The sequence below is a fragment of the Bombus fervidus genome, chromosome 6, assembly GCF_041682495.2.
Source record: "Bombus fervidus isolate BK054 chromosome 6, iyBomFerv1, whole genome shotgun sequence".
In the NCBI taxonomy this organism is placed as follows: Eukaryota; Metazoa; Arthropoda; class Insecta; order Hymenoptera; family Apidae; genus Bombus; species Bombus fervidus.
This window is the reverse complement of record NC_091522.1, coordinates 17,506,988-17,528,489: the sequence shown is the minus strand read 5'-3', so window position 1 is coordinate 17,528,489 and position 21,502 is coordinate 17,506,988. Positions and strand designations below refer to the sequence as shown.

Genomic DNA, 21,502 nt, shown 5'->3' with positions numbered 1-21,502 from the left:
CGCATCTGTTACAAAATCAGCGAAGCCTCCTTCCTTGCAACAATTAGCGTCACAATTTCCTTGCGCGCAACCTACGTTAATAACAATGCAATTACAGCTCCGCTTTCGCCGCCGAACGCAATAACTCCTCCACTCAAACTCTATTAGAAGAAATTACAAACAACACCGGCGATAAATTCGCGCAGAAAACTTCCAACCTGATGCATTATTTACGTTGCCTCGCGGAGGTCAGGTTCGTGCGGCCTTAACGGGCCAATAAAGATGATATAAAAGTCACGATTTTACTTGATAATCGTGGAAAATGAAAACACGAACGCTGTTCGACGAGTAATAAAAGTATCGATGTTGAAATCGACACCTGATATACAAGTTCCGAGGAGTGAACTTTCGCAGAGTTCATCATTCTTACCACGATTCTCGATGATTCGATTTCAGAGAGAAAAGAGGGGCGAACAGAGAGAAGATAGAAACCTGTGGAAGACGATATGGAGGGTGCATTTAAGCCACACGACATTGAGCGGCGGAGTGTTGCTGGCAAGCTTCCACCGGAAAATGAAATTCTCGGCCCGGAGTTCGCCGATATTGAACGAACCAGCCCTAATGGGAAGCAGAGGAAGCCGAAAACGAATCGCGGCCTGTCCTCTTCCAGGGTGTTTCTACAACGTGCCATTTGTCAAACTCGCGCTGCTCTAAGTCGATCTAAAAATCTTTTGTTCTGTTAAGTAACTGTCCGACTCGTACGCGGTCCTTTTACTTTCATGGATGCCAATCTAACGCTTTGCAGACGAAGAGAATCGTGTAGATCGAAGATTAATTTCGTTCCTATTCTAAGCTTAGAAAAAATATTGAAAAATCTCAGGATATTTATCGAAGTTTCTGCTGTATCGAACAATCATTCGCGCAGTCGAATATTCGAAATATCTGTCGGCGTAAATAACAATTCTTTTGGAAGAAATTATAGGACGAAATATCATTTGTTCGCTTGCCCAGAATTAACTGATTCTCTCTGCTACTCTAAATTGATTAATACCACTTTTAATAAATTCATCGATTTCACAATTGCCAGGTATACGGATAATATTTAATATCTGAAAAAAAGTATCCTATTCGTTTTAATTTATAAAAGTAATGAACGCAGCCTGTGAGCGGCTCGATTCTCCAACAAAATCGTTATTGTATTATTCGGTTTTAAACCATCGATTACTATCAAGCTTAAATTGATAAACCATTAAGTATTAAAGATACACCGCAGACTGGTTAATCGGAGATTAAGAGCTGCAAAGAAACATACGCCTGAATCGATATTTGATAAAGTTATAAAATTGCGTTAACGTCCAAACAAGCGTTAAATTTGCCACTTTGGAAATAGACAGCTGCTCTCTTAGACGACAAGAGCGAAGAAAGATATTTTCGACCGAATAGAAAAGAATCGAATGGAGATTTAAAATTCTTGAACAACGAGGTCGAGGGAGAACGAAATAATAACGAAACGAAATAATAAACGCGTTGCACGATAAATGAAGGCGAGAGAAACGAGGAATCACGAAAGGAAAGAAGACGAAACGTCGACTGAAAACTAAGAGTTAAGGTATAACGGCGCGAGGCGCGCATCGCATCGCATCTATTATTTACAGTATGAAACCGGTGAATGTAGAGACGACGCAGCTAAGACGTCCATTTACGAGTCCCTGAGATACGCCTTCGTTTTTTCCTCCGTTCCACCTTAGTTTCTATCGTGCGGAGCAAAAGCTCGGAGTCACCCACTGTCAGACCAAACCACAGATAGATAGAGAAGAGAGAAAGAAAGTATCGAGGGACGAGAGAACGAAACTTCCAACCACGAGCGGAATTCAGTCGTGGGATTTCGTTAAAGGAGTTTGTACGCGGAAACCGGGATACGTATCGGAAAGTCTGTAAACAACAAAACCTTTACGTCTTTTCCCCTTTTTCGTGTAGATCCGTGTCTGTCTCCCTTGACGGTATATGATTTTACACGGAGAACAGAAGCTCGGTTTTATCGCGATAAGAAGCGTATCGGTAGAGGATATCTGGAGATTCACGGTTGCCTCGTCACGTTAAACGGATCTCCGATATCGAATCCTTTTCCACTTTTTTTCATGGAAAGTCAGGGCTATACCGAGAATGATAAACTCCGAACGAATGGAAAGAAAACTGGTTAAAAATAATAGAATTAACTGGTTAAAGTGCAGCGATGCGTTAACGCGATATTTCATTTGTAATTTTTCCGCACAATTTTAATTATCGAGCTCTCTTTCTTAATATCGTGATTACGAAGGGAAATTCCCAGGATTTCATTAATATCTCTTCCCACGGTATTTCTTCCTTTATCTGAACGATACAAATTTAGGAAATTCGAAGATACTCAAATATTTATAATACGATGAATCAATATTCGTTCGTTAATCGTGGGAAATCCTCTTACGTACATGCAACTTATATGCGTTACTAATTTCCTTCGTTAGTCCTTAATGGATTCGTATAGTAACTTCTACAAGATACACAGAACCAACAAAATAATAATACACGAAACGTTGAATATATAAAATTATATGATAAAATATTAATACAATATCATATTTCGTAATTATAGAGGAAGAGCTTAAGAACAGAGAAAAGTTATCGATATAAATCATAATAAACGATAGTAATCAAATTTACGATACAGTTACAAAATCGCACGAAGTAAACAGTAAATCACTCTAGCGTTACCGGTTGCCGTGAGAAAAGTGATATTAATTTAACCCAACCTATAATTCATTGACTTATCTTATTTTATTTATATTACAGATGATTAACATCAATGAATTAAGTTTAATAAACATGAGACGTGTAAAGGCATCGTATCACGTGACGACGGGAATAATCCCAAACCCAACGAAAAAGTACAAAAACTATCTTTATGAATAACTCGTCACAGGAAAAAATTGCTCAGAATGTTGTCCTTTGTACATATTTATTTAAAGGTCATTGAAATCCGTGAGGTGTGCCCTTCTCTGTAATCTTACCTTATATTTTTTACACATAGATGAAAGGACATCGGGGCCCTCCTTTTGGAATTTTTGGGAAGACCCCCGATACTTTAGTCCAGACTTTTTATTATAGCTGTATTTAAATAATAAAACTGAGAAATTGTTGTTTATGATTTAATCTGAGTATGGGTACCTAACAGAGGTATGCAGTAATTAAATAGCTCTTAAAAATAAAGATTGACTCGAAGGTTACAGAGAGGTACGGAGAGGAGTATATAAGGGCAGTTTCACTTGGACTGAGATTCAGTCGGATAAGTTCTACTTGTACCGTGGACAAGTACGTTGAGTCACACCCGAATCGTGCATCAGTAAGTTGAGTTCGACTTAGACCGTGGAAGAAATCGCATTCGTCATCCCGTTGACCGTGAATCCGTTAGCGAGTCTAAGATCATTGCCATTCACATTCCGAGTATCTAATTACCACGGTTACTTGTCAAATTCTGTCTTAATCATAATTGTACCAGTAAATATCTTCGCTTTTGTATAACAACAATGTCTAATCCAAAGAAAGATTCGTTACACGCCCCTAAACCTAATGATAATCCGACAAATAAATATCGGGGATGAAAGGACATCGGGGCCTTTCTTCTGGAATTTTTGGGACGACCCTCAATACTTTAGTCTAAACCTTTCATTACAGTGGTACTTGAATAATAAAACTTTGAAGAAGTTGTTTATGCTTTAATCCGATTATGCGTGCTTGAGATTTATGACAATAGGCTTGTGCTCGAAGTGACACAACGGGTCGCTGGACGTAGCCACGGTCACGGGATGGACGTTTTTACCAAACAGAGATATGGAGTAATTGTATATAGCTCTCCTTAAAAATATAGTTGACCCGAGGAGTACAGAGAGGTGCGGAGAAGAGTATATAAGTGCAGTTTGACTTGGACAAAAGAAGTTAATTGAGTTCCACTTGTGGACGAGTAAGTTGAGTTGCACTTGAATCGTGGATCAGTGAGTTCAGTTCGACTTGGACTTTGGAAGAAAGCACATTTGCTACCCAGTTGCCCGTGGATTCGTTATCGAGCCTAAGATCATTGTCATTCACATTCCGAGTATCTAATTACCACGGTTACTTGTCAAATTCTGTCATAATCATAATTGTATCAGTAAATATCTTCGCTCTTGTATAACAACAATGTCTAATCCAAAGAAAGATTCGTTACACGCCCCTAACCCTAATGAGAACTCGACGTATATATGTATATACAAAATATGAAAATATAGAAAATGATAGATCAAATGATCGATCAGAACAAAGAGTGTCCTGTCAACATAAGATTGATACGAGAAGAGGTAGCTATCTTAGCAGGGTTAAATTCACTCGATGTTTACTATTCGAACATCGTTCCCGAAGCGCGCAATCGTCTCCCGCGTGTCTCGGTTCGCAACTCTCTCTCGGGTCTCGTTCCTCAAACATATTTGCTGGTAAATGTACACACACACACACACAACGAATATCGACGGATACCGATGCTCTTCACCAAAATTCTACGACGAAAACCCAGAGACACGACGAAACAGCGCCCTCGGGACACCGCAAATCCTCAAATATTTTCATTGAAAAATTCCATCGAAAGACAGATTGATCAGAGTCTTATTACGCGTTTCGTGACTTGCCGATCGATTTCGATGGTTCGACTATAAACAGAAGCAACCTTGCTACGATATTCCACATCGATTTTCTATAAAACAACGTGAGTTTCAATCGTTGAAAGTATAAAGAAGGAACATGATTTATGGAAGAATCTAAATAGAAAATGACGTGCGCTCGATGGAGCGCGTATCGAACGTAAATAGGATTGTAGCGATACTTCAGAATGAAAAAGATTAGCGAAACACTAATCCTCTTCTCGTAATTTCCATTCGTCTTCGTTAACAACGGTTACGATACGACGAGAAAGGGAAAAAAGGTGAAATCCGAGAGTCGAAGAGAAGAGGATCATCATTGATTCCATTTGAAATCCTTTTCCATTTAGTCTGTCGACTCCGTCGAAATTCGCTAAAGGACGCGAGAACATACCCGCGAACCTGTCGATACAATTTCTCAGTCCGATGGAACAATTTTTCGTTCGATAGAGCGTGCGTCCAAAGAAAACAGACGTTCACAGCACCACCGACCTTCCTCTCGTATTTCTTTGCAAAGGGTCCGTAAAATAGTAGCACGACCGTTTCACGGCTCGCTGTTACCGGTTTATAGATTTTTGTCTGGTATCATCCTATCAAAATTCCCAAGCTCGTGTATTTCTTTCGAGTAATCCTACTCTGGTATCGCTGTATAAATATATTTTTCGTATATTTCTTGTTTAGTTTACATTCGCGAAATAAGAATACGCTATGTGCACGAAAGAAACATCGTTATTTCGTTAGTCGTTACGAAATGGCGTTTACGAAGCAACAGAGAGGCTGAAAAATCGCTGTTTAAAAAGTAACGGAAAGATTATATTATCGAAATAGGAAAGAATTTTCGGAATATGGAAATAAGAATTGAATGTTTATCGAACGTATGGCTCGATTATTAAACGAGCATGTTTCGAAAGAAGAAACTACGGTCCTACTATTTTCTATAAATTTTCTATAAATGAAAAAAAGAGCTAATCGTTGTTAATTCGAGTATCAAGAGGTATATCGATAAGTCGAACCCGGAGAGAGATTGAAAAATAGGAAATGAATATTTTCTGTCGAGCTTGGAAAGCTTCGTTTTAATACATCGTAAAGGCTCACGGGTACCAACTACGTCAAAGTACTTTTTTAACGGAATTAAATTGCAGTTAATCCTGTCCGGTGAAATTTAAATTACCGGATGCGAGCTTGTAATTACATCGGGCGCTGTAGTCTTTTCCGTCGGACGTCGCCGCGGCGACACTGAATTTCCATCGTGGCTAGACACGAACGAGGGATTTTCGATACGCGGCTGCAAAAGTATCGTTTAATGGCAAACGAACGCTAACTAGAAACGACAGGCCACGATACGTTCCTCGTTACTGTTTGCCATCTGGCGAATCCCAGCGTTATAACCTCCGGTCGGCTGACATTGACGATTCATTGCTACTTGCGTCTGACAAATCCCTCGTGCCATACCCTGACTACTTAATGTCCGATACGTGTCTTGCTAAGCCGTAATTAGGTACTCGATTTCACACTTTAACGTTCAACCATTAAATCGGTTACGTCGACGACGCGACATCTAATGAAAATTTACATTTCGAAAGATCGCATATGTGTTAATAATTTATCGATCGGCTATCGTATTTCTAAGCTTCCTCGTTACGTTTCTGTGTACACGCCACGAGCAAGATACGTCAAACTTAAATAGAAATTAGAACGATAGGAATTAATATTTATCGAAACAACTGACAGCGTTATTCTCGCTCGAGTGTGCGTATTACACGCATTATCAGTCGCTACTTATCTCGTGTCCGCTATGTCACGACAATGCCATTGCTGCTGGCCAAGCAAGGTATGTCTGATAATGGATCCAGATGAAACCAGCTTTCGAGAGTCCTAAAAATGTATCTGTGTGACGATACTAGTTTACGTGTTTCTTCCTCGCAATTTCCTCTGGAACACGTGTGATTCGTCGAGCGGAAAGAAGCAAAGGTTGGAAGAAAAAGGACAGATACGATCGATCGATCGATCATTTTTACGTGGAAAAAAAAATTGTCGCGGGTATTGCGTTACGATTTTCCTTGTAAACGACGGAGAGAAGAAATCGTGCAGGGTATACTCGAAAGACGAATTAATCGACACGTTAATTCGAGTTAAATAGAATTTGTCTTTCTGGTCTGTGAACGTTTGATGCGGACGAGTAACTTTTTCCATCCATTCGCATCGTACGTTAAACGGATATTTAATCTTTCTCACTGGCGGAAGTGCATTTAACATAAGGAACAGACTTCGATTCGTGTGGAAAAAAGCTTAACCTGACGTTTCTCACGTTCCATCGTGAAATATATTACACTGCCATTTAACACTCGACCCAACTGTACAAAGCACACTGTCTGCATGAAAAATGGTTTGCGAATGAACCTCCATTTGCCTGGAAGTAAATCTAATTCATGTTCCTTCTGTCCTACGAGACATCGCTAACGTTAAAAACTTCCGATGATGCAGGAGGTACCTGGTTTCCATCTTCATCGATAAACCTACATTAATCACCATCTACAATCTATGAAATAACGTCATTACTGGCAAGTATGGCGAAGAACAATAACGCGTAATAAATTACCCGAGAAACTTGAAAGGAGAAAGAAAAAGAAAAAGAAGGAAGAAATACGAGATGAACGGTGATCGCGAAAACTAAACCAGACAAGCAACGTAATCACGCAGTGCTTTGAAAGGTGCATATCCGTTTAAACGAGACGCGTTCCAGTAATTAAAGCGATTATTTCGGTAATGAGTTTCCTTCTTTAAGCGCGTCTCATCGGTTACAGCGTTCGTTATCCGCCGATCTCTCCGATTCTTTCGTATAACATACACGGAATAAACTCCTCCTCTTTATATTCGCGAAGCTTATCTCGAACAAATCCTGGGCACCGCCTTAAACATTCTCGATCCTGATTACGAGCTGGAAACTCGCTGGCCGATCTCTGAACGATTCGTCGATCGTTACTAATTCAACGAGCTCGAGCAAACTTAAGTAAAGCGACGCTAATTCACGGACAGTTGGAGCGGCCGTTTCGAAAAACGTTTAGTGAAAAACATCGATAATCAACGAAACGGCGCAAGATACCCATTTCGATGCACGGTGTTACAGTTTTATGGCTTTTATGGCGAATAGGGAAGTGGGCAGACTCAGCGTCCTTGAAACTCGCTCGTCCTCACTATTTTTATAGTCGCTGGAATGAACACGGCCTCTCTCTCTCTCTCTCTCTCTCTCTCTCTCTCTCTCTCTCTCTCTCGGATGCAATGTTCGCAAAATCACGAATCATAAAGTGAAACGTATTTCGACGAACGAACTATGCAACTCGAGGAAAGATACAAGTTGACAGTTTCAGTGCGGAGGCGAAGCAATTCCGCGTAAACAAACCTTGGTTGTTCCTTGGCTAATTTGACACGTACGACATCGTCAGAGTACCGGAGAGCAGTTTGTCAAGGGGAAAGAAACGTTGTCTGGATAAACAGTTGGGAAAAAATAAACGAAACAAGGATATAAGGATTTAGACTAGTTTGGAGCATTCGATGCTAGTAGGATCCTGATCGTTGGTGACACGTTGCTACGGCAATAGAAGGTAAGGTAAGCGCTTGTGGCGGTGGATTTACACCAGCCATTAGAGAAATGGATACACAAAACACGATCCTCGAAAGCTCCTGCTTCATTATCCCTTCCTACAAATACATTCTCCGACCTGGCTTCCAGTATCCCATTGTTTAAGGCACGGGTCTGCTAGGTAGTCGATGAAGTCACCAGTAGGTCCAAGACGAGTTGCACTTGTCTATTTGTATCCTCTCTTTCCATCCTTCTCTTTCCTTCTTTCCTTCGGTTAAAGCACCGCAGGCCTATTTGTATTGGACACGATTGTTGACGTTCCTATGGAAGTATACAACAGCTGATGAGATAATAACAAGCGTTTATCGCCGAGTATTTCATTCTGACTTCTGGTTAATGTCACTTATTTGAAGTTTATATTGTTTATTATTTATAACACTTCTTTAACTCATTGAAAACGATGAGCAATTAAATCTGTCGTCCAATTACGACGAAATGACGAAACTCGTGACCTGGCTCTCCTTCCGAATGCAAATTCAAACTAGTTTTCTAAAGCTTGTTCTCGGTCAAAAATAACTCACATCCCCGACCGTGTCGTAAAACAAATTCACTAGCTGCGGTAAGAAAATTCAATTGAAGAACTCTCGTTCTCATACTCTGGCCAACAAAATACATTCTAAGAGAGACTGGTAAAATTTTGACCGATCCGCGTTGAGTTCGAATCGTTTCGTTTCTATCAGTCGCTGGTATCAGTTAATTTGCGGAAGAATTCGAGAAACGAAGTAATTGAAGGTTTTCGCGAACGCAAATCGAGTCTGGCTGGCGCGCGGCGCGAAATAAGCCCAGATAATTCGGTTGCCAAAAATGAGCAGCCTCCTGGCTATTTGCACGGCAAACAATATAACGCGAAGATAATTTAATTTGCAGTAAAAGGATTGGTTCTCGACTCTGCTCATTTTTGATGAAAATTTGGCGGTACGTCGACTGTATCGTCGAATACGGCAGTTAAGAGACGAAAGTTCGACAAGAAAGGAAAACTTGGCGAAACGTTATATAGCCAGGCGTTTTGCGATACGCGTTTCAAGCGGTGCCTACTCGACGAAACTCGACATTTATCACTCGTTTCACCGAGACGAGCGAAATAATTAATTTCCATGCCATTAATTTTGCAAAGTATCCTTGTAATCTCATGCGCACGCAAACTATTTCGTATTCCATAATTCCACGCGGTAAACATCTCATAATTGCCGGGGTCGCAAATTCGCCGCGAAATCGAACTCACAATTGCGACCACGCACCCGTCGATTTACTTTTATTAAAAAATGCTAGAACAACGAATCGCGGATACGACGAGGCTAGTGAAGTCTAATAAGGTTGCAAGTGCATGACAAACATCACGATCGTTGAGGACCTGTGTAGGATGGTTGATCGTGAGATTTATTAGACGAGACTGCTCGCTGTTGAAACCGTCGAGTATATTTAAAACGTTAAATAAATAAGTACAGATAATGTTCGTAAAAACGCTCGTACTAACGCATTCGCTAAGACAGTTTATAAGTGGCAAAATAAGATCGCTGATAACTCGTTGATAACTGATAGACGCTGAACTGCTTAGAATCGCGTCCGTTTATTTATACTGGTCGGGGGAGAGTCGGAAAATTCAAATTCGTCTTTGTTCGACGGTTGCACGTAGCAGCGACATTGTTTTGCCCGGAGTTTATTTGTTATTGCGTTACGTGTTTCCTAACGATATTGATACTCCGAGGGCAAAGCAACAACATGATTCGAATTGTCCTCTAGCTCGTGTGTCGCTACACGATCGCAATCAGTAGCGAACGAAGACTGAAAAAACAGTTTTGTTAATTTTCTAATACGATATTTGGTGATCAAAGATAGTCGCTTTGACTTAATACAATTAAAAAGGGATGATTTGTTACGTCCAGAGATACGAGTCTTGTATAGAGTGTTTTTTAAATGTCAGAAAAGCCGAGAAGCGCGACTTACCCTGACTTTTTCCTGCGTTTTTCAAATAATAAAGCTAGAAAAAAGTGAGAAGGAAAGTTGCAACGTAGAAACATGTTCGAATAAGTCTGCGGGAGAAAATGTGAAAAGAACTCTTGTCACGGATAAGCGACGAGGCGATGCTCCTTTCGTCGCTCTCTAATTACGTAAAGGCCTTTTGGTATCGTGTCGGCGAGCTGGCGACTCCGGCCTCAAGTTCAAAGCGTCGATTTACAAACAACCATCGCTGGAAGGGTAGATGCGATTTAACTTTGACTCGCCAGGTGTAAGGGAGAGAAGCAACTAAGATGGAGCAGTCCGTGTGTCAAAAATAGGAACTCATCGAGGATTCGAACGACGCAAGTTTCGAACAAATTGCAAAGTCAAAGCGAGCAGTAGCTGGCTACGCTTCTCTTACGCTGCGCACCACCAACAGGGTGAAACGTAGGAGAGAAGATTCAAAAACGAGTTATGCAAATTCAATGCGCGCTTATACGAAGCTTCGTGACTTTGCAGAACGAAGAATCGTCTCAAATTCTCCTCCTCGTTCAAATTCTCCCGTATTCAATGCGTAATTTTAGACACTCGAAATTATTCTGTCCGATTTCTACGGTAATTAATTTCGCCGGGAACAAGGCAAGGAATAAATTGCCGTTCTAAATAGCTGGCAAACCTTCGACAAACGGGGTAAACGTAGTTAATCGAATCTTTTGATATGTCAGAGGACGCGTTGCAGTCAATTACGCAGGTAAACACGATGGAAAATCATCGCGGAAACTATGCTCGGGTCAGCAGCTGTTTGGCAATTATGAACTCGTCGGCTCGAGTACTAATGAATGAAATTGACGTAGCCACACAAACGAAGCAGCAACGCACAAGTTAAGCAGGAAGGACGCGTGCCACCGTTGGACCACGTGCGCGTACGTCGATCAGGTTAAAGCAGCGAGTTATCATAGGGAAAGTTTGATATTTAAGTTAACGGAGAGTTGACGCGTCTGATGGTATCGAGCAATTTCTCCGCAAGTTTCGTACGTCGTAACAGCGTCCTAACCAGATCCCAGTCTGCCGTTCGTGCATCCGTTGCTACAAGAAACCAACGAAACCAGTGCGCACTCCTTCGACAACCGCGAAAACGAAGGCGACAAGCATCGACGAGGACAAAGGTGACGTGCACGCATCGACAACTGCGATACGATACTGCAACGTCGATGAAAGACAAACTTTTGCAGACAAATTAATGTTTCCTTAACATACGTAAAGTAAAGTTGGGCTGTTCACTGACAGATAAGCGACTATATTGAGATGAATTTTTCCGCAAACATCCCTCCAAACCGATATTCCCTTGACATTTGCTTTAACGCATCACGGCGTGTTCAATTTGTATCTATTTTGAAATTTAAATATGAATTTTCGAATAGACGTTCGAAATGGGAATTTTGAAAGGAAATTTCGTGGAAATAGATAGGTTATTTACAAATTCGTTGAAATTCGCTATAGCCGAATGATCGATTTCAATGTCCTTCCATTATCCTATTCGCCGTCAAAGTATACTTTGGGCATATTTGAGGGATTCGATGTCTCGATACAGATTGAACATCGCGATTCATTTCCGACCGATTAAGCACTTACGGAAATGGAACGCGATTGGTATTCGGTCTCCGGCCTCTCCTACAAGTTAAATTCGCGATTAAGAACGGCTTTCGCGTCAATAACGGGAGCATCGAGCGTGACATTTTCTCCCCGTGCCGAGATAATGGCAAATCGAGTGTGTCCGCAACATTTTCGACCCAACCTGTCAGCCTTTCTTCCCCATGGTCCCATCGATTTTTCAACGGCCCCCTTTCACTCCATACTCGTGCCACGAATTTTCCATCGTATTGTCATCAGCCGTGCGTAAATCGTGTACGTACGTGTGTCCCCTGCTGCATAGAAGCTGCTCTATTTCTCGAGCGCGCGTCTATCTCGCAAAATTTCACCCAAAATAATTCGTGAAACTGGAAAATCAACGGTTTCAAGACCGAGATATCTTGAACGGAATACGTAAGGACGTGGCGCTCGTGTGGTCGTTAAGGGATGATATTGGAATCGAAGTTGCCGTCATTCGCAATAGGTACGCGTTTCCGTTTGCATTACCGATTCCATGGGGAATTTATGGGACGGCACGTGGAAAACTTGCAACCTCTAGAAAAGTCCGAGAGTTCGCGACACGAGCACCGGTACATTCTGGGAATATCTTGCAGAAGCGAAGGTTGAAAGCATCGCGTGTCGAAGAGAAAGACGGGGCGCGGCTGAAAGAGAACATTTCAACGATCGAAAGGAAGAATGTTTCAAGGCAACGGCGAGACAGCTGCCGCTAGATTCAAGAGATTTTTCACGCGTCGTGTGATTACAATAGATGACTCGCTTTCAACGAATCGGTCGACGACGATAGATACATCTGGTGACTTAAACGATCGCGTTATCGCCGGTTGAGCACACGCTTCAAGCCCGTTTGCGTAAGTTCTTGGAAATTTCTTACTCACGAGGTAAAGTGCAGCTTGGTAAAAAGAATCCGATGAAAATTCAACCTCTTTTCTACTCTCTAGGTGATTTTCGTCGAAGACAAACAGCTGACGATGGAACAAGGAAAATGTACGATATCGCACGTGTGAAGAAGTTCAGAAGTTACAAAAATCTATTCGAAATACAAGAAACTATTTATTTAGTGCAGGCACGATTGACCGAAAGAATAGGCTTTGAGTAACAATGGTGGAATATAATTTTCGTAATGTTTCATTTTTAGCCTCTGAAATTTCTCTTTCACGATTCTGATGTTCTTCTACCACCGAACCGAATTACATCGATCGCGAATTGTGACATTTTTAAAATACGCATGACGTATGTCGATGGCAGCGAGTTTAACGCGTGAAATAATAAACATTCGATTAACGTAGTAGAATAAAAAACCGTTTCTTCGAACTGACGACAATCCTGCACGCGTTGGTGGACGATTATGAAAAACGCGACGAGAAAAAGAGTAACAGCCAAGCAGTGGAAGCGCGCGTTTTAATTAAAAGGAACTTTCTCCAAAATGGGACGGACAGTTCTTCCATGCTTCTGTCACGGTTCTTCGCACTCTAATTAATCATTTTACGTACGCTTTCAGTATGGTCGATTGGTGCTCTAAAGCGACTGAATTATCAGCGTAAAGAGTGTCCGGGAATCTTATGCAGCGTTGCATTTACGATTCGAACGAAATTATCGGAAGAAAGAGTGGAAGGAAAAGAGAAGACAAGAAAGAGGTAGAAGACGAAAAATAGGAACGTCCATTGAAAGTCGAATATCGACCAAACTTCGACGCGATACCTTGCAGAAAATTAAATACGATGAGGAAGAACCGAGCGCTTTTTAAAATATGTACCGACGATCTACGCGAAGAATTCATCGCGTATGACGCGTATTCATTTCTTAAGTGAAAATAAATAAGAAACTCGCCGAGCAAAGAGCTTTCTGTTCAAGAGAAAATGAATTTCCGGTGAGGAGGAACGCCTCGCTCGAGAAGATTAACACACAGCTCCTTTTTCGTGAGTAAATTTTTCTTTAACCGTGTAATCACGTGTTTCGCTTTTATGGCCTGTCCACGAGAGTAGGTGTTAGGTACGATCACACTATTACCCCGTAATTGGTTGCCATTACGTGAAATTTATGCGACCGCTTGTTGAATTAGGGTGGGAAGGTTACGTCGACCGCCATTTGCATATCCCACGCCACCAATCGAAAGAAAAAAAAAAAAAAGAAAAAAAAAAGGAAGAACGCCGCTAGCTTTTGTGATCTTATACCGTTACAAAGACGAAACATGATCAAAACCGTCGACTATTAATCTCTATCTTTACAAGGAACGTTATTGGAAATTCTGTCGTGGCGGAAGAGAAACTCACAAGAGTGGTTCCATCGACATGCTTACAAGTACAAATTGTTAGATACTCCGTTTCATTTATAACCGGGTAAAATGTCACGCAAACTTATACATCTCTCGAAAGTTTGGTAAATCATTGACTTTCTATTGTACCTTTGACTTTTCGATAGAAAAATGCGGGGCTTCGAGCGAGTTATTGCGATCGCGTCTGATCGGTCACCGCGCCACGGTCGCGTCTCTTCTTCCTCGCTATTATTATACGATATACTTGAACGTCATAATAAATTCTTTGTTGATTTCTTTGATCATATCTTTTTGCTATATTGTTCTTTCGATTAAGTAGAAAGGAAATTAGTCTCGTAAGATTGGATAAACGATTCGATAGATTTACCGATTGCGAGAAAAGGAATAAAGAGGATACGATATGAATTGATAAAAATGAGTTTCGTCGGATGGCAAATATTTACGTTAACGTCGCATCGATTATTTCTGAATCGTCGTGCAACCAGAGAAAAATACTAATTCCGATTCGATGTTTGATAAGTCGGAGGAAAGGTCGTGTCAACGCGTTTGTCCACGGAACGTGACAATTTCGGTACCCTCGGAGGATGGACACAGTACGTGTTTGTCCGATACCATTTAAATGGTTTCACAAATCCGAAGATCGAGTGAAAATCAATGGTACGAAAGTGGTCGTGCTCGAGTGCAATCGACGATGATCTAGCAACGGCCGATGAAACACTCGACTTGCCACTTACCTTATTAAAGCTATTTTAACTGACGCAAAACACGACACTATTTACGTCCTTATTTCTCAGGAAATTTAACAGAGCGCGACTCGTTACGTAAATAAGAGCGGATACCTGAGCGACAAGCGCTCACGGCTTTCAGTCCCGTTAATTGATAAAAAATTGATATTCACTCTCTCGATTAAATTAGAATGGAAAGATTCAGTCAGCTTATCCCGTGACAAAGAAAACGAAACGAGAGAGAAAATATGCTTTTTAATCTGTAGCCGCTATTTATGTACGCCGAGGAAACATAGTTGCCACGGGTAGAGCAAGAAAACAGCCGCTGTAAAAGAATTTAATATCGTGGCCATGCCGGTTAATGCGAAAGATCGAGTTTAAAAGAATGGGCAGAAAATAAGCCGTGTAAACAGCGGAATGTTGTCTCTGCTCTGTATATTGTCCACGATGTTGCGCAAACAACAGGCAACGTAAAAACAGGTTTTTAGGTTTTCCCTAGTGTCTATCGAGGGCTCGACAGCCTGACGTATTTATACCCAGGCGGCTGTTCGCCAGATAATAGAAGCAAAATGAGGATTCAAGGCGAATTACGAGGATATCGATCAAACGTATGGCCGGATTTCATCTCGTAGCCCGATAGCCAGCTTTTTCCACAATGGCGCGGCGCGGCGATTTTAAAGAATCACTCCGACGAGCGCGATATTTACGCGTCGTCCGGCGGCTTGCTCCTACACGATCGGTTATTTATAAAACCATTCACGATAATCAATAACCTATGCCGTTCTCTCCCCTTGCAAGGCGAAAATTCACCAACACCTCGGAACACTTGTGCAAAACCTCCTCTCGCATGAAGAGAGGAGAAAAAACGAGAGTGAAGAGAAAAAGGAAAAGAGCTAGAGAGAAAGAGAGAGAGAGAGAGAGAGAGAGAATGAGAGAGTCGAGGGGTGACGAATACATATTTATCGAAGCCTAACGACGCGACGGACGCGCGCAATCCGGCACCACGATATGAAACACTGGCGGTTCATCGTGGAACCTATTGAAAATTTCACGTCGTGCGAAATTCTCCTACGGTACGCTTAAATACCGTCGAGGGAAATGATTATTAAACAACCCTGAAGGTATTAAGGGAGGACGGTGATTTAAACTTCGTGCTCTGATTGCGGCGAACGCGGTTTAACGGGAAAAATATTCACATATCACGAGTCAATTTATCATCCCAAATTTCCATACACGCGAAACTAGCACCGATTAATAATATTTCTGTGATATTGGGTGAACGATGAGTAGCTTTTTTTAAAAGCATCGAACTCGTAAGCGAAGAGTCGTAAAAAAAAAGCTGAAAGCAGACGAAAGGTACAACGATTCCTGTTCCGTCGAACATCAGCCCCTGCTATATAGTTCTTTCACCGATACGACTGCCTTCTTCTGGCTCGCGTGGCAAAACTTGGAAAGACAAACCGGCACGCAAATGACCAGCAGAAGTTTCGTATCGGCTGAAAGTCTCTTCGTCTCTCTTTCTCTGTCCGTTATCTCCCTTTTTCTGCAGCGAAGCGACGGCACGTCGCGCCAAGCTGAACTTTGTTTCGTCGCGAAACGGAATACAGCCTCCCGCGACCGGCCAACCGAAAAGTACCTGCTCTTTCTGTACCGTTAATCCGGTCGCGCGGCACGAAGACAGCGCACGAGCGACACGCAAGAATAGTCGGCTACAGGAATTCTCCTAACGAGACAAGACGGGGCGAGCATTATTTCCTGTCAGCGAAAAATATCCCAACCCGTAACAATGAAATATCTATTCTGCGTCGCGCTCGGGATACTCACGACCGTGTGCATCATCCCTAAAGCATAACGAAGCGAAAAAGAAACACGGCAAGCTGTTAGCTCGTTTTTCTTCTATTTTCTCTTTTTTTTTTCCATGTGTTCCTTTTTCACCGTTTCTCTTCGTGTAGTCGCTTTTTATTTCGTCATCGTGAAAAGATCGTCGTGCGAAAGTAACGATGAATTTAGAACAGGTTACGAGTCTAAATTCTTCGTGCAGTTTCGTTACGAGGAAGCAAGAAACTAGACGATCGAAACGTATTGAAAGCTCGCGTATCTTCCACGATGTGCTCTTTTACGTTTCGTTTCAACGTTAGGTATATTATTCGAAGAGAAGAGGCACTCGTCTTTTTATCGCGATCATCGTTTTGACCAAAATGCATTTCTGATTTCTATTACGTCGTATCGTTATTTGTCTCACTGATAAAAAGGAATGAAATAAACCGGTTTTATCGCGTCGATGCGTCGTGAATATGGATCGCGTTCTTGGGGAAGAAAGTGCCATTCCCGTAGAATTAAATGGTTGCAACGTTTAAGAAACTTTTTGATCAGTCTGCGATAATTCGATCGATCGGTTCCAGAAAACCGTTTCATCGTCCAAACAAACTGCTAACTCTGCGTTAACTAACCTGAACTCTATTTACGATTTCTTTTTCTACGACCGTGTATTTATAACCGATAAGAGTAAGAACGTTCACGTAAGAAAGTTAGGCGGCCGATCAAAGAGAGGTGAGCCCCTTTTCTTCTACGGGCCAATCGAAGAAAAACCAATACCTTTAACCGATCGACTAAATACTTCAACTTTTCGATGAGTTCTGTTCCCTTCATTTTCCATTAATTTAACTTTTCGCCGGAAGCCAAGAGCGTCGAACGCAGGCCACTGAGACGCAAACTGCCTACTTCAGGCAAATTGTGATGGGATGGGCAACGAAACTTTCTGCCAATAATGTAACCATTCTCCGGCAAACTCGAGACAAATATTTCAATAATAACTGCCGCGTATATACGAGTCTGTATGTATATCTTAATTAATAGACAACTCCCTTTTAATACAGAGTTAGTCACGCGGTATACGCGAAGCCATAGAAATCGTTAAACGAGGAGGAAAAAAGATCGGTCCCCACTGGCGAGAAAACGAGGTAAACCGTCTCTCGTCTAAGCGACACCTTCGTCAAAAGCATCCCTTTTTGAATTCGCTGGAAATCCGTCATACAATCCCTTCAACGTTTCTTTGATCTTCGCCATACACGCACGCATACACGCACGGAGAAAGAGCACCTACACATAGAACGATTTTAATCATTTTACACGTAGCCCCGGCGTACGTGCATACAAAACACCTCTAACGAGACGAGAGTAAGCGGAAACCGCAAACTGCCCAAGGAACTACATCATACGTATTCTGCAAAAAGTATCTGATTGCCTTTGGTGATACCGCGAAGATTCGATAGATTAAGACGTCAGGTTCTCGGTTCTCGTTGGACTACTTGAACGATTGAGCGAGGGAAATGAGAACGATACGCGCGTACGATCGGAATCGATGGGAGCATAGTCGATAAAAGGCGGTAGAATTATATCACGAATGTCAAATGTCGAGTAAGAAGAGTACAAAAGGGTGGTTTTCTTTGAAAAACGAGGACACCGACTGAAGACGTATCTGGCTCCTACGATAATAATTTCCTCTCTAGAATTCCCGGTTTTCCGCATTTTTCTTTTTCTTTTTTTATAATTAATCGATAGCTGATCGATGATTGCGCATACCCCCATAACGAATCCCACGGAATTATGGAAGCGGACGTGTTATCGCGTTTGGATCAAACTTTGCTGAAACTTTACTATTTTCCAATGGGAGGTTGGTACACGACCGACGCACGAATCGGATCGATTCGTCGATCGATCCTCGTGGACACACGAGGATATGCGAGCGTGACGAACAACAAGTTTCACCAAAAAACCATTCCGGCAACGCGTGCTTCCTTCTCCACGCCACTAAACCGCACAAAATCGTAAAAGAAAGTGGAGCGAAACAACGAACGATTATCAGACGAATGCCAGCTTTTCGCACTTGTGATCACGATGACCGAACGTTTTTCTATTTCGGACGGGCACACGCAGTCACACAGATCATCGATGAGCGAACAACTGGCGATAGGAAGCCACGCGAAACAGATTTATCTCGTTCCCATGAGACGCGATCTATCTTCGGGGAACACGTTTTCGTCCGGCAAACCACTAACCACGCTAAGGGCAACGAAACACCGGCAACCGTGTAACCGAAGAAACGTCATACTAAAAATATGTGTATCGATATCTCGGCAATGATAATGAGTCTCGCGTACCTGAGATCGGTTGATCGGTGCTGCAGGGCGCGGCGGCATGGTCCCGTCGCAACACAGCGCCGTTCGACGAGCACTGAGCAGCTATTCTGCGCCAACGGGGTTGCGTCGACGTCGAAAAGACGTGAACGGTTGCCTCTCACCCCTCGCGCTTACCCTCCTCCCACCACGTACTACCGACGCCACTCTTCAGGGTACTCTCACACGTATTACCCTCCCCCCTCTCTATCCCGCGTGCACACCCCTTCTCTTTGTCCTTCTTCCTCGTACAGGCTTGCATCCACTTGCATTCTTTCCTACTTCCTCCCGTTGTCTACGGCCTGTGTTACGTCCTCGAGGCTGCCACCCCCGTGGCACATGCGCGGAGAATCCTGTCCAACAAAACTCTTCTCTTGGAGCTGCCAGAATTGGGAAAAACGAGCCGAGGAAAAACGAAGAGACCATAGGGGAAGGGGGAAAAGATGCGCGAGGGGTGGTATTTTCTGAAAAACGTTCCCTTCCTTTTTACTTTTCCCTTTCACTCCTGCTTTCTCTGCCGCGATTCCTATTTCGTTCCTGCTACTTTCTTCTCTGTCTCTTCTTCCACCTCGTTTTCTCCTTTTGCCAACCTCTTTACTATTCACCCTTATCGCTTCGTTTTAACTTCATCTCCCCCCTTCTTCCTTTTCTATTCTTCTCTCCTGTTCTCTTCTTTTTCGGTATCATCGTTCCTCCTATTATTATTCACCTCGGTTCGTCTGGCGAGGCACGCTTCGTTCTCGCCACCTCTTCGCTCGTTTCCTTTTTTCGTCCGGCATTGTCCGTCCCCTCGTGTCCGTTTTCCCAAACGGACGTTTTTTGTCCGATGTCACGCTCGCCTCGAAGTCCATCTCTCTAAAACGCGTGGCTAAACCGCCCTTCTTTCTCTCTCGCTTCTCGTTAAGTTTAATTCGATGAATCTCCTGCTTACTCGCGCTCCTGGCTCCGGCAGGGATTTCCGGAGGCTTTTGTTGCGTGCCGAGGGGCCGCGAAGATTCGCTGCAGTTTTACCGCTTCCGTTTTCCCGCTTGTAGTCCTCCTCGTTTTTCCTTCTTCTCTCCTCGTCTCGTCGCTGCTTTCTTTATTGCTCCTGACGATTACGCGCGCGCACTACCGGCTATGAAATATAACTTTTAGCATGGCTTTTGGGTACACTTGGTAATCCTAAATGGCTTGGCGGTTTTTCTTAAGAACGGTCGCGTCTAGCCTGTTTATTCCTCGCCATCTACGTTCTGACGTCTTTCATCGTCACGCTGAGAAAATGGGACACTTGTCAAACAACTATATTTCTTAAAATAATCCCACCGTAAGAAAATACCATGATGTAGTTTACGTGTTTTACGATACAAACGATCGTGTATTTTATCAGAAACGATAACGCAATGATCGTTGTCTAATTTTCTATGTGGAATAATCTAACGATAAAACCTGATCAGAAATGACAGAAAACGTAGATAATTGCAGCGATAAATCGGTATTAATACGCGTTGATATCGACTTAAGCGGCGTTAAAGGAGAAAGTTTTAAAAGATAAACCTCTGAATTAGATCTACGTTCGTTCTAATACCATCGTCTTAGCAAAGCGTTACTATAATTTTTAGTATCGCTTTTGTCGCTTTCGCTGATAAATATTAGTCACGTTCTTTCGTGATTGTTACGTGAATCGAAGGCGCGCACAAGATGAATACCGCGGCTACGAAAATACAAGGGATAGGGGATGAAAAGAGTTTTATTCGAAGAGCTCGTCCGTGCGTACTTTTTTGCTCGTGATCATTCGGCCTGTTCTTTGTGTTACGGAATTTCGTCTAAACAAATACCGCTTTCCGACGATCTCCTCTTAGCAACTCGAGATACGAAACAATGCGATCGAGATAGGATTTACTATGGAGCTCGCCCGTTTCTCCTTTGTTTCGTACGAACATTTCACGAACTCGCGCCAATTTTTGCCTCCTGGACCGAAACGTACGACTGGAAAGAAGAGAGAAACGCATCGCGAGGCCACTATCCCTTGCGAGCAACGTTTCCTTGATTTTAAGTGAATTCACCGGTGGTCCATTGACGACGAAACAACGAACGAACCCGGCTAACTTTAAATAGCTTTCAAAACTCTCCGCCACTACGAATTACTTTGTTTTAAATGATGAACAAAGGGCTGCCTTCTGGCTCACCATCGCTTCGTTCGCTCTTTTCGTATCCTTTTTGTTCGACCTTGTTTTATTTACCTCTTTTTTCCCCTCCTCTTTGTTCTGTTCATAATCCGTAGTTTTCCTTTACAGCTTCGAGTTTTCGTACGCCATAATCGAGTAGAATGGTTCAATAGCTATCTCCGGACAATGTAAGGGAATCATCTATATACCAGTCGTCTATCCTATCCCTCCGTTTCCGTATGTTATAATCGAACGTAAAGCTTCTGACGGTGG

The 21,502-nt window shown here is 42.5% G+C and overlaps 1 protein-coding gene across 2 annotated transcripts in view; it reads right to left on the bottom strand.

The window, feature by feature from the left end:
* Positions 1 to 20,707, bottom strand: part of Oct-tyrr (Octopamine-Tyramine receptor) — a 59,124-nt gene extending 38,417 nt beyond the window's left edge. The window contains exon 1 of one of the 2 annotated variants that reach the window (XM_072006036.1): positions 19,068 to 20,707. The gene's annotated coding sequence lies outside the window, so the exon portion shown is untranslated. The remainder of the gene's footprint in view (positions 1 to 19,067) is intronic. The other variant, XM_072006035.1, reaches the window with a different exon arrangement.
* Positions 20,708 to 21,502: the final 795 nt, after the last annotated feature.